This window comes from Alligator mississippiensis, chromosome 2, assembly GCF_030867095.1.
Source record: "Alligator mississippiensis isolate rAllMis1 chromosome 2, rAllMis1, whole genome shotgun sequence".
NCBI classification, from domain to species: domain Eukaryota; kingdom Metazoa; phylum Chordata; order Crocodylia; family Alligatoridae; genus Alligator; species Alligator mississippiensis.
Window position 1 is genome coordinate 232,098,430 of NC_081825.1, and position 14,197 is coordinate 232,112,626.

Sequence of the window (14,197 nt, forward strand, 5' to 3'; positions counted from 1 at the left end):
AATGTCAAAGGCAGGTCAAAACTGTGGGTGTTATTAAAATCAGGAACATCATGATTTCAGCATCTCCTAGGAATTTTTGCTGTGTTGTCCCACATTCTACAAATGTTAAGCTTTAATTCACTTGTGGTTTTTTTTAATGCATGTTGTACTAATATCAATATAATTATAGAAAAAACAAACAACAAAACTACGGACAAGCAACAAACATATTGCAAAACAGTCTGGACTGCTTAGACTGCCTCCTCCCCACAATTCAGCTGCTGCATTATACTTCTTGTACATCTCTCACTTCCTTTAGATAAAGACATTCTTCCCATATCACATGACATGCTTCAGCTTTATCATGAACCTTACAGATAGATTAGAGGCTCGTATGAAGCAATCCCTGCTATGTCAACATTACAGTCTTCAAGAAACAGAACACAAGAGCTTTCCCCCTTTATGAGGATCAGTCTGCTTGCCTATACAAAGAGAACTGCAATCACTTGTTAAAAGGCTTCTTAGTTTTGAGCTGAAAATGTATCTCTAGCAAGTATCATTCAAACTCATCACGGTAACTTATTATTGCTTCTAGAATTGTTTTTGTGTGTGACCCTAAATGACTGAACTTGTTTAAAAATATCTCTTTTTTTCTATTGCAAAGCTATGATACTGATCACAGCATCCAACCAATTCAGTGCTGTCCTGGTTTCAATCCAGCCTTGCAAAATGTGTTGCTGAAAGAACAGAAGCTAAAGGTAGGAGTTCATTTTTACCCACACCTATTCAGCGAACTCCACTGAACTCCAGTGGATCTATTTAAATATGATGTGGTTCTGATTTCTGTTACTAATTGACTGGAGATGTGTTCCCCTGAAGTAGTCTGTCTGTATAACTGTATTTTTATAGCTCATCAAAGAGCACCTAAATCACAGTATAAATGTTCTTTTTACTATATTAGAGTAACAATTTACAATAACTAAGCACAAGTGTTTAAAATGAACCAAGGCAACTAAATGTTGCTCCTTCCCCTTGATGCAAATATTAAAATTGTGCAATTAAATCATCCAAAGTCAAGAAATAAGTGTCCAACAACAACAGTGAGAGAGCCAGGCTGGTCGCAGGCCAGACTTCCTGTTCAGATTCTGCTTCCCCGGTTAAATATGTTGCTTATATATTGCTGTTTATGTAATAAAATGAATACTGTAAAATACATGGGCTGTGAAGCATGGCTGAATTCAAGCTTCTGGTAACTGTGCATTGTTAAAAGTTCCTCCCTCCTATCCTTGTTTAGAGGTCAGAAAATAAATCCTCTGTCTACCCACAGAAAAATACCTGCCTTGAAATCAAGAGGGGAAGGGGTTCTCGTGTTTGGTTGCTTATTTAGCATTTTATTTCCAACAATCAAGGATCTACTGCAGATTAGCCTAGTCTCCTTTTGCCAAATGTGTATCACATTCTCTTTATCTATGAGTTGTCTATTTATCACAAGCAAAAGTTTTCATTATATGTAATCTTGTCTGCAAAGGTCCAAGAGTGACACCTTCAGAGGTCCCCTGAAGCAGACTTCTAAGTTCCAGTCTACCACTTCCTTCTACAAAAAAGGTTAGCAAAACCACCTTTTTATTTTACTTTTCTTATTGCATCTTCCTTTTAGGACCAACGGGTTCCACTCTGCAGAGAGATCCATAACACTGATCCCAGTCCACACAAACTTGGTATTACTGTATTCAAATTGGTGCAGAGGTTGCTGAGATTACATTCAGCAGAGAAAACATGTCAGTTGTCCATGAGTTTTCTCCATATTTTCTGGATCATCTTCTCATTGGCAGAAGTTGGGCCATGACAATTCTTTGTGTTGTGGTACCACAGAGAAGGCTGGGCTGATGGATGGTTATTGCTCATATACCATGTGGATGAATCCTCCATTAGAGCAGAATGGATTAATGACCACTTGGGGCTTTCATGTATCTCTACTGTATGTAGTAGCTCACCAGCTGAGCCTGGGAATAGGCCCTTTCAGACCCAGACTCGTTATTCAGGGGGAGGAGGAAGAAAGGGAAAGCAGGGGTGGAATGATGTAAGAAAAAAAAGGCTTAGTTATATTTTGTCCTTTGATTAGCACTGTGTCTTACCAAAGAGCCCTTGTCTCTGCATCCCACTCCAAACTATTCTTCAAAGAGTGCTAAAAAATCAGTGTCAACACCCATAAAACAGGAGCCTATTATATGAGCAGAGTAAAATCTCCAGCACTACACTTATCCCTTATGCATGGTTTCCTTGTGCAAGTCAAGAAGACACAAACATGGTCCTTCTAAACCATGTGTGAACATTTGACCCTCCTCTCCCCCCAAAAAGAAAGCAAATAAAGCTCTGGTTCAGCTTGAGGCATCACTTACCTTTTTCATAGCCCTTTCTAGTCTTCCTTGAACTACCCAGAAACTAGTTAACTATGATAGCTATCTCAGCATATTAAATCAGAATAGTCTAATACTGGAGCGGCTGCATCTTGCATATCTCAGTTTATGGTGCCTTTCATCCCAAAGCCACTCACAAATTATGCAAATGTTTGCATTTCTAAAGGCTGAAATCCTGCAATTTTTTGTTATTACAGCCAAGAAAATGACAGCTCTCTCCACTTCCACAGCATAGAAGTGCAAGACTTCACTTTAATGCCAACAGTTGGATTTGGAGCTCCTATATCTGCTTCTGCCTTGAGTCATCTGTAAGTCATGGTGGCTTACTGATAGCATAGACTGGAAGTTGTGTGAACATCACTATGTCCCAGATTCTCAAAGATATTTAGATGCCTTCATACCTTGGATGAGGTTGTTCTGTGTCCATAATCATGCTTATTATACTCCCGGAGACCATAGCATGTTGACCCAATGACTGAACAGTAAGACTCTCCAAAATGTTCTAGAATCAAACTAGTTCCAAAAACATCAGTGTGTGGGCCATAGAAACTGGCCCACTAACCTGACAACAGGAAGCAAACTTCTGGATGTCAGTACAGAGACAACAATCAGATTCATATCACAGGGCAGGGGATTCTCTCCTTCAGGAAAGGGTTGAGGATTATGACCCTTTTGATCCCCAACTGTTATGTACATGGGCAACTGGTGCCTCCCGAGCCTGGCGGGGCACCAATGGGGGTGGTACAGGGTGTCCCGCAGTGGCCAGGCGCTGAGTGCACCAATGGCACAGCAGCGGCAGAAGTGCCAGCACTTTTCCTGGTGGAGCCAAATTCAAGGGGGGCATGAGCACTCTTCACCTATAGTTATGTAAAATGGAAAAGGCCTTTGTTGTTCTAATGCATTGTCCTTAAATGCCACAGCAAACTGTAGCAATATAGGCCATTACTGTGGTTGCTGAACACAACTCAGCATGGTCCATTTTAGCCCACCTAGCTCAAATTTGTGAAATCAAGACCTCAGCTAGTATAATGTACAGAGAGGAAGGGAGCAAAGGCCAGTCATTGGATGGAGAAAAAGCCTAATTAGAGAGGTCAACTCTAAGGCCTCAGAAGAGATAACAGAGATGGATGCCAGGGACTGGAGGAAGAAAGGTTATTTTTAATTAAAACACAACACAGAAAGAACCACAATATTGTTCTTGAGTGAGAACTATTTAAAGTAATAAACCATCACTATGGAAACAGGGAACTTTGCCAGAGAGAGCGGCAGGAAACTAAGTTTAACGAGAAGTACCTGAGGAATTCTCCATATGATAATATTATTAGCAGCTCATATTGCTGTAGCACCTTTCAGACAAGAGGTGCCCAAACCTCTTTCTGTGCTCCATTTTGCTGGGAGTCAATTGACCTAGCACTGACATGCAGCCTCTTCTAAAATGTAGCAGCCGATTGAGACTGCGCCCCAACACAGCACAAGCTGGGAGTGGGAAGTGAAAAAAAAATACAGCATGCAATTGAAACTGCAAGGAGAATTTAAGGAGGTGAAATGAGCCAACTTGGAATTAGGTTAAAATGAATCCAAAGGGTTTGAAGCCCAACTATGTGTTATGTCAACTCCCAATCCTCTTCTAGATTTACTTTCAGGGACCGTTCTTTATGTTGAAATCCCTTAGGAGGCAAGGACTTAGCTATCTCAAAGACAACCAGTCTTTACCTTCATCTGAGTGAGCTATGCTCAGCTTCAGTGTAAATTATCTTTACCTGCTTATTCAAATTGGTTTATTTTAAAATAATTGACCTGTATGCATATAACAGCTTATTCAATTATCAGGATCTCTTCATGAGTTTGAGGAATCATGTCAGCCATGGATATTCCTACCTGGCTGCCAAAGAGGAGGAAGGCCAACTTGGGAGCTAGTTCATTCATTAATTAAATGTTTGTCCTTTTGTGATAGTGTTGGAATGATGTTATAGCTGCGATGGTCCAGGAAATATGCAAGAAGCAAGGATTTTTGTGAGTTATACCCTTTATTGGACCAACTTCCTTAGGTCTACATAGTGCCCCAAAACTTGTCTAAATCTCTCCCAACTATGCAGCTGGTCCAGTAAAAGGTATCACACCCAAAGCCCCTGCCTATCCTTTTGTGAGCTATTTTCATATTCGGTATTCCATGGCTGGCGCCAGACTTGGACGGTTTACATCTTCTCCACAGCACTTGCAGCCAAAGGGTACATATACACAGCTGCTTCATCTCTTTTTTTGTTGAACATTTCTCTGATGTAATTCCAGCCATGATCCAACATCCAGACAAAACCAAAATTGAAGGAAGGGTAGAAAATACAGAGGAGATGAACCCAAGGGCAAAGTGACTTGAAAAAATTAGAGCAGTGGGGCTCCAGGCAATGAGATGAGATCAGACACCAGGAAAGGTGAAGGAAGCAGAGATGAACAGAGCAAATACAAAAGGAGGGGAGGGACCAAACAGCTGCAGCCTTCCAATTAAAGGGAATTTATTTTTATCTCATCTTCATGAGGCTGTCTCAGTATTTCCTTCCATACAAAACAAACTCTGTTGCTAGTGCAAGGATGGGAAAGAGCTGGCAGCATTGGAAATAAGCCGGGGTTCAGGAGAGAATCTCTGTTTTAAATAGCAATCAACATTATGAAAGAGGTATAGCATAGAAATGCAGTATAATTAATTAATGCTTATAGAACATTCAAATTCTCAGCTGGAGTAAAAGCTAAGTACGGTACTATCATCTCCTGGGCATATTTAAAGGTCAATACTTTCAAATTCAAGGGCCTGAAGTTTAGTAACTGATATCAGTATCAAAGTAATCAAAGCATCAAGGCTGGGTAATCAGAGGCAATGAATACTCAAGGGTCCAAATGAAGCTGGTGGAAATTGTGGGAGCTTGCTGCTTCTGAAAAGCAGGCCAGTTGTTTATTTATGGATGTAGGTGCTTAACTTTAGCCACTCAAATCTGAAACCTATGCTCGATGAGAAAGGCCAACTATCACAAAAGCTCTCTGGAGTCCACTCCCCATTGCAAAGCCTGTTGTTCATTCCATACTTTAGCAATTGAACTGAAATGATCAAACTACAGTACATAAAGGTATCTAACCAAACAGAGACTAATTTTAGCTCTTTTCAGAGGTTCAATAGGTCATTGCTTCATCCTAGGAGTTATTCCAAATTTTAGGGCAATGAGGAAATTGTTTACATTGGCCACTAGTAAGAGACCCTGGAAAAAAGGGAATTACAGGACTTCTGTTCTTTAACACTGAAAAGAAACCAAACTTGTCTAGACTGTTGCAAGCATGTGGCTGTCTTCCAGGCTTCTCCCATCTGAAGCAATAAGTAGGCTGGAAGTTCTCCAAAGTGGGGTTTTCAACACTCATAAAGATGCTTTTTGCCCCTGCACACTGGTTGGTATTAACCAGAAAATCTGACCTAGAAAGAATGGAAAAAGATTTCAGGACCAGGAAAAGTTCACAAAGTATCTCAGTATTTTCCTCACTTCCTTCCCAGTGGTATAGACTTAGAAATCTCTTGGATGCTTCTTCATTAGTTAAGCTTCTCCAAGGCAACGAATGTTTCTTTAGCCTCTTCTTTTTTAATGGTATCTCCTAGGGAAATGGCAGCTGGACCTCCAGTGAGGTTCCAAAAGCAGGGACAGGCCAAATGCCTACACTCCTCCAGCTTCGGAGCAAAACTACCCTGAGGAGCTTAAGTCTGCACACTGGGATGATTAATGAGAGGCTGGGATTGTGGTGGGTAAAGAGCTTCTGTAATGGATTTAAAAGTCATTCCAATAAAAGGTGCCAGAGGGGCAATCCTGGATATTGGAGTCTTCTGTTTATCCACAAACCAGATGCAACACAGTAGTAAGCCAGACTTTCCCCAGATTATCACACCAACATACCACAATGCTGACCAACAGCAATCACCGGTAGGCATAGAAACAGTGTTCAGTCATTGTGGCTTATTCTGTCTTTGCCTCTTTGCTGTGACTGCCAACAAAGGGGCTAATTAAAGTTAAGAGCTCAAGAATTGCCATACTGGATCAGAGCTGAGTTCTATCTAATCCACAACCCTGTCTCCAGTACAGGCCAGCACCAATGCTTTAGAACAATCTATAAGAACCCCACAGGAACCAGATGTGAGATAAGTTATTCTCCCCTGTCTTGCAAATACACATTAGGTCTCATTTTTTGTTAAGAGATGGGGGCGCATCTACACATGCATTTGATCTGGGATCAGTTTAATCACGAGTAAACTACTTGCGAGTAAATGTTCCCAGGCAGGTGTCTACACTACAGGGAAGTAGGAACAGATTTGCTGCTAATGGGCACCTGTACACACCACGGGTTTTAATCCTCATTAAATTAAATAGATTTATAAAATTTAAATTAATTTATTTTGGAGCGTCACATCTTTGTTTGCCAGGTTTTTGAACGAATTAAGCCTTGAAGCATCACATATGTGTCTGAACACACTAGATCTTCAAATGAATTAAGCCCAGTCCCTGGCCAGACCACAGGAGAGCAGGACAGTCCAGCACTGCCCCCCTGGCCCAGGGTCCCCCATCCACCCCATGCTCATTCCCTGCTACACAGCTGTGGAAGACAACCATGGAAGAAAAAAAAAAAAAATGTACAAGAAAAAAAAAAGCAGAAGCAATTCAAAAGTGAAAGCAATCCGAAGGGGTGAAGTGCAAAAAAGTTGCAATACCAACTGGTAGACAAAAACGTTCATTACATGGCTTTGACTGCCTTTATGTTTTCAAGCAATGACTCCATGGACATGACACTAATTCCCAGTGAGCCAAACTAAACGCTGTCCAAGGAGTTTTAGTTTAATGTACCAGAAAGACTTTTAAAGTGCTGGGAAATTCTGCTTGTGCAAACAGACATGCAGTTGCAGAGCATGAAAGAGCAAAAATCGTGGTGTGTACATATATGCCCAAAGGCAGCAAACTTCTTCTGTTTCCTGGGTCCCTGCAGTGGGCCACTGCCACCACCCAAGGGAGCTGTAGGCTGGGTAGGCACCCACCCTGGGTGCTAGCCTAGGGGCTGTCAGGGAGCACTAAGCCAGGAGACAGCTGTCTCCTGGCTGGGGCTACATTACACCCTGCTCCTGGGGACTGCCTGCTGCCGGGGCTGGGGCAATGTCCCCCTACTCTGGCAGCAGGGAACTGGTGGCCCTGGCTCCCTGATCGGGGCAGGGGACTTGGAAAGAGCTGCAGGGGAAGGGTTAGCGCGCTGCTAGCTGCCCCACTTGTGGATCAGGGCAGGGGGCTGGGACCTACCCCACCCCTGCAGCTCTTTCCAAGCCCCATGTCTCAATCATCCAATCAGAACACAGGGCTGGGACCTGCCCTGACCAGAACAGTTCCCCAGCTTGTTCCTTGCCCAGCTCTGTGCTCATGGAGCTGAGTGGGGAACAAATTCCATAGCCTGTTCCCCAGCTAGCTCCATGCTCATGGAGCTGGGAGGGAAAGAAGGTCCCCAACCCCCACTAGCAGGGAGCTCCCAGTGCCAACTCCACACAATGGGGCCAGCGCCAGGAGACCCTTATCTACCAGCACCAGATCTGCAACTGCTGGGTGGTGTGGGGCAGGCACTGGGAGATATTTGTCTTCCAGCACCAGCTCCATGACTGTAGCACTGGTGCTGAGAGACCTCTATCTCCCAGTGCCAGCAATTGTGCATCCCCAACCTCTCCAATCACAGTCTTGGAGTGGGGGGGCTTGGAGCTCCCTGCTGTTGGGGCAGGGAGACGTAGTCCTCTCCCAGGCTCCAATAGCAGAGCACACCCTGACAGCACGCAGCTCCTGGGGGCAAGGAAAAATCTCCTGCCCCCAGCGGATGGCTGACCAGGAGCAGATTTACTCCATCAGTCATTTACACAAGTGCTACTGCATTGTTACTGAAAGTAATTTTGCTACTTGCACTTGAGGTAGCAAATTTACTCATGATTAGCAAGGTTTACTGCATAGTAAGCATGTGCACATGTAGACGCACATGCTTACTTTTCAGTAAACTAAGCTACTACACAGTTAAGTGTCTTGTGTAGATGTTCCCAGGGACGTCCCAGCTCTACCTTCTCCAGATCATTCCATATTTTAAGCACTTTTATCACGTCCTCTCTTATTTCTCTTTGTACTAAGGTAAACCAGTTCTAGTCTTCTCTGTCTCCTCACCTGAAATTTCATTCAGTCCTCTTGTCATTCTTATCACCCCTCTTCAAACCCTTTCTAATTCTGCATGGATACATATCCACCAGAAACTAAGCTGAGACATCAAAGTCATTCCACAGAAGCCACCAGTCAGTCAGTAGATGGTAAAAAGTTCTGGTTGCTACTGTGGCTATCAAATAGCTGGAGGTTTTATTCAAGTTTTTTTTTTTTTTTTATCAGATCTAAAGTGAAACCATTAACTCTCCTCCCTAGTAGTTCTCACATCCCCCCAGGTTTTGCAGTCATCATCCGTTTTACACTTCAGTCTAGCTTTAGTTCAGAGCCCAGGGAGCCTTTTCCCAGTTAATACATGTTAAAATCAATTGAGTGTGAAGCTGTCCAGCCAGACAGTATGGATGCAGTTAATGGGATGCCAGACAGTAGGCTAGCAGTTAACTGTCCAGATTTTATAGCCACAGTGAAGCAATCCATATAAATACCTGCTAGAGCCTGCAGTTCATTATATTCAGGATAAAACCCACTTTATTAAAGGCAACTGGATTTTTTAACTGTTTTTTTTTACTTGTTTATCAAATGCTCTCAGCCACAAAAGGTGGCAGTAATAAGCTCTGAAGGACTGACTTAGGATGTGCTCACAGCACATAACATAACTTAGCTAGCTTTTGGGTGTTATCAACTTGCCTGTGGACTGTGGCTGGACAGGATGGGGTTACCCATCAATTGCTTCCTCAAACTGGCCACACAAGTTAGTTGTGTGGAATTGCTCCTCTTCCCAAAGAGTTCTCAAGGATGGATTCCTGCAAGGTGTCATTCTGTGACTGCCTCTATTTTACACATGGTTGGGGTGGGTAGAGTATCAGTGAGGAGGGGCATCATTTTCAAGTTTGCTGATGACACTCAAATGTGTATCTCAGCCAACTCAGTGTTGTTACTTCTATGTGAGGTTATTGCAATGTGCTTGGCATGGAGTTACATCTTAAGAAACACTCAGCACCTAAAGTTGATGAACTGGGGCAGTTTGCTGGGAGTACATAACACCAGTGCTCTAGGCTTTGTGCTGGTGGCCCTTGTCTCTGGTTGAGACTTAAGGTGATGTGTATGTTCTGTAGACCCTCAAGTTGGATCCCCCTGCTTATGAGAGAGAGTAGATGTCCAGCCAGGTATTCTCTGCTAGAGCTTCAGGACTTTGCAACTGATTTCTTCTTTCTCCTCTGGCCCAAAACAGCCCCTGCCTGTTCTGGGCAGTGTGCACAAAACAAATATTTGAGACAGGTTCTGGATAGGGCTCAGGGGAAGCTTCCCAAAATGCTGAAGGGAAGGAAAATGCTGAAAGGAGCTTCTGGAGATGGTTGTCTGGAGATGGTTGGATCCTGGTCCCCCACCAGGATCCAACTATGACACAGAATAAACTTGCTCCTTGTCTCCTTGATACCATCTCAGTTGATTATGGGGTTGAGTTTATCACAGTGTCACAAAGTATTTTAGACAGCCTCTGCTACCCAGCAAGGAACACCTCACTACTCATTTCTTCACCAGGAAAGCCAACCTACAATAAAACCATGGTAGCTGCTGTAGGGCAGCCCCGAGCGCATGCCCAGCACTGCTCTGAGACGGTTTGGGTGGCTACGTTGCCTTCCTTCCAGTATCCAGTGCATGGGTAGTGGAAGCAAGTGGGAGCGGCATGCTTCAAGGCAGCACTCAGGGCTGCAGCCTGGAATTGGTGTAGACAAGACAAGGGTGGCTCATAGCGGGTCAGTGAATATTGTTATCCCCATCATACAGATAGGGAAAGTAATTTAATGAGTTGCTAAAAAGATCACACAAGAAACTTTTGGCAGTGCTGAGTATAAGATTCACCTTCTTCTCAGACATGGTTAATACATTTTCTTTTAAACCTTTTGAGAAAAAGTAACCTTTTAAACAAGAACAACAATTTTTACCAACCTTTACCAATCTTTGAAAAGATTGCTTTAATGCTGCCAGGGGTTTACTGTATCATTAACTGTGCTTTCATGAGTCTGGAGTGTTAGATAGGCATCTTTTAAATTATTTAAATCTAAGATAAACAAAGAACCAGGATTAAAATCTGGTCATTCCCTTGGTAGGTGATCAAGGAAAACTTTGCTGTTTCCAGAAGTTAGGCTGAGGTGACTCAGGAGGACTTGTTCTGCTTTGAGGCAGTAGGGACCCAGTGACTCGACCTGGTGTAGAGGTCCTGTGTAGCTAAAGGTGACATTTTTTGGAGGAGATGTAAAGCCAAATCTATGAGTGTTGACATTCCTCAGCACAGATTCTATGCCACCTTTCACAAGGGCAAGAGGTAGATTATATTTCCGGTTTGCTTTTTTCAGTGGCAGGTAGGAAACAGAAATTATAAGAAAATACTCAGATTGTGGGCATACCTACCCTTACAGGAGAAAGGAGCCAGACACCATTTTATTCAACTGCTCTCATGCCCAGTGGCAAGGAAATATCAGTTGCTTTCTTAAATGAGCAGTTTGGCTTATACATACTCTATTTTCCTACTACTATATGTGGCCTGGTAGAGCTTGATCTTGTGAATTGCTGAGGAAAATGAAACTTAAACTGACTTGTCCAGGAACTCAGGTAGCTTTGTTTGTCTGAAGAGTTGGTTGTCAGGTTGGTTTCATGACTATAAGCAGGTCAAGCCAGCCTGGCAACAGAAATGGGGAATCAGAAAAAGCTCAGAGAGACAGTGGGTGTATCTACATGTGCATTTACTCCATCCTAGATTTACTGGGCATGTCTACACGTGCATTTACACTGGCTTAAATTTACTGCGCAGTAAATTACTACACAGTAAATGGGAATAGACCAGTGTTTACACATGCAGGTGTTAAAGCACATTAATGCTATGTTGACTGAATTGGGACTAAAGTTAGTTCCAAGTCAGTCCACACACACAGTGCTACTGTGCAGTACAGCATCTACACATGCATTACTGCACAGTAACTAATTGGGCATAAATTTGATACCTGCATGATGCAGGTATCAAATTTGTGCTCAAATCTGTGTAAATTGCCATATTTACTGTGCAGCACAGGTGTTCATGTGTAGAAGTGCACCCATATTGTACAGTAATTTCAATTACTGTGCAGTAAATGCACACATGTAGATGCGCCCATTGTGTAGTAAATTACTGCACAGTAAGGGTTTTGGGGTAGGAATCTACATATGTGGGGATTAAGGAGCAGATTTGCTCCCAGGTCCCTACATCCCTGCAATGGGACCCTGCTGCCACCAGGAGGAGTGTCAGGCTCCCCCTGGGTGCTAGCCCAGGGGCCGGCAGGGAGCACCAGACCAGGAGACAACTGACTCTTGACCCCAGGAGGCTACTTACTGCTGGGGTGAGGACAATGTCTGATCAGGCACACGGGGCTTGGCAAGAGCTGCAGGGGTCCCAGGCCCCTGCCTGATCTGCCACTGCGGAAGCTAGCAGTTAGCTCGCAGCTAGCTGCCCCGCTGGCAGATCGGGGCAGGGGGCTGGGACCTACCCCAACCCTGCAGCTCTTTCCAATCCCCATGCATTGATCACCTGATCAGAGCACGGGGCTGGGACCCATCCCTGACCAGGACAGTTTCTGGCCATCCCCAGGTTGTGCAGGGAAGTCTGCATGTGCAGCCCAGAGGTGACTGGGGACTGCCCAAAACAGGACAGTCACCGGCCACCTCCAGGCTGCACTGCTTCCCCACATAGCCTGGGGCTGGCTGGGAACTATTGCTGTGCAGGGAACTCCCAGTCCTTGCTCCATGATCACAATTGCAATCGCAGAGTGGGGGCTGGGAACAAGCTTCCAGCCTGTTCCCAACCGCAGCTCCATGACTGCAGGCTCCACTGTCCCCACCAGTTGGGGACACCCAGTACCAGCTCCTTGTTTGCAGGGCTCAGGTTGGGAGACCCTTATTTCCCAGTCTGAGCCCCGGGACCATGGAGCTGGTGCTGGGAGCTCCCTGCTGGTGAGGGCAGGGGAGATGCATTTCCTAGCAGCAGCCCCACAGTCATGGAGCCACTACTGGGAGATAAGATTCTCCCAGTCCAAGCCCTGTGACCGTGGAGATCAGGCTGGGAGATAAGGGTCTCCCTGCTCCCTGATCGCAGTGGTGAAGCAGGAATTGGAGATAAGGCCTGGAGCTCCCTGCTGCCAGGGCAGGGAGACATAGTCCCTGCCTGGGCTCCTGTAGTGGAGCCCACCCTGGCACCAAGCAGCTCCCAGGGGTAGGGAGCTATCTCCTACCCCCTGGTGGATGGCTGACTGGGAGCAGATTTTGCTCCTGGTCAGGCATCTACATGAGCACTATGGCACCATTACTAATGAGTAAATTTGCTACTTGCATTTGCATAGCAAATTTACTTGGTATTAGGGAAGTTTACTGTGAAGTAAGCATGTGCACATATAGACACACATGCTTACTTCATAGTAAACTATGGTATTGTGAAGTTAAGTGTCTCCTGTAGATGTGCCTAGTCAATTTCATACCATAACCACTGTGGGGTAATCCACATGTACCTCCTGTAGTGGGACTATATAATCCCACCTTTCTCAAAAAGAAATATTGACTCATGCCATTGTCAAAACATACTGGTACAATCTCCCCCTGCTGGTCTACCTGTGTTCCTGGGATCCATCCACCACGGCATGCTGGGATTGAGCTAGAACAATTTAAAGAGAGGGCAAAAGGTTATTCTGCTATCAGTTCACACACACCTCCCACTATTCCAGCGCTGCTCCACTGCTGCCCCCTTGCTCTGGTGACATGACCTTGGCACAGCATGGCATTAAATCTGGGAGCTACACCTCCCATGAGTTTGCTTTCTAAAAGCATCTTTTAGGCCATGTTTGGTGATGTGCAACTCCAAGTGACAGGACTCCTGCTATCTCAAGGTTTGATTCTGAAACAGACAATATAAGAGGGAGGAAAATGGTTAAAAATTTCATAGGAGACTTTTCTCCTGATACAGCATTCTGCTTACTCCCCCAGCAGCCAGGAAGAAGAGACACCACTCCTTCTCTCCTCCCAGTGCGCACTATGATCGGCTTCTCTAATGAAGAGCAAATGTTTCTTCATCATTTCCAGTATATTCATCTTTTTAAGCCTTCAGCTGCAGGCTCCCAACCAGCCAGCACAGAGGCTTCACATGCAATTAGCTCTTTCCCTATAGCCTGTATGTCATGGAAAACAGAACAGCTGCCAGAAGTAAGATCTTCCTGGAGGCCAGAAGTAGTGCCTCTTTTTTTAAACCATGTGTAATTTACACCATCTATCCAGTGAGAGAAAGGAATGCATAGAACAGGCAGTTATTCAATAATCCATGATCAACAATGTATTGCAACAACAAGCGTCAGTAAGGGGAACTGCGCAGGCTTCTAGGTGAAAACCTAGCCAATCTGCATAACCAGCTCAAGTCGACCTGCTGTTTAACCTCCCCTTTAGACACTCAACTTTGTGCTTTCAGAAAAACAGATATTGATTTCAGTGTTTTATCTCCCAAGCATTTGGGAATTGCCTACCCAAGCCACAACTGAATGGTAAGATCTGACAGACCTGCTGAGGTTTGTGAGCATTGTTTGAAATGTG

General features: G+C 44.4%; 1 long non-coding RNA gene across 2 annotated transcripts in view; it reads left to right on the forward strand.

The window, feature by feature from the left end:
• Positions 1–307: 307 nt before the first annotated feature.
• Positions 308–14,197, forward strand: part of LOC106739448 (uncharacterized) — a 75,747-nt gene continuing 61,857 nt past the window's right edge. Inside the window, exons 1-4 of one of the 2 annotated variants that reach the window (XR_002086871.2) lie at positions 308–553; positions 644–737; positions 1,508–1,584; positions 2,594–2,704. This is a non-coding gene — a long non-coding RNA (uncharacterized LOC106739448). The remainder of the gene's footprint in view (positions 554–643; positions 738–1,507; positions 1,585–2,593; positions 2,705–14,197) is intronic. The other variant, XR_001372695.3, reaches the window with a different exon arrangement.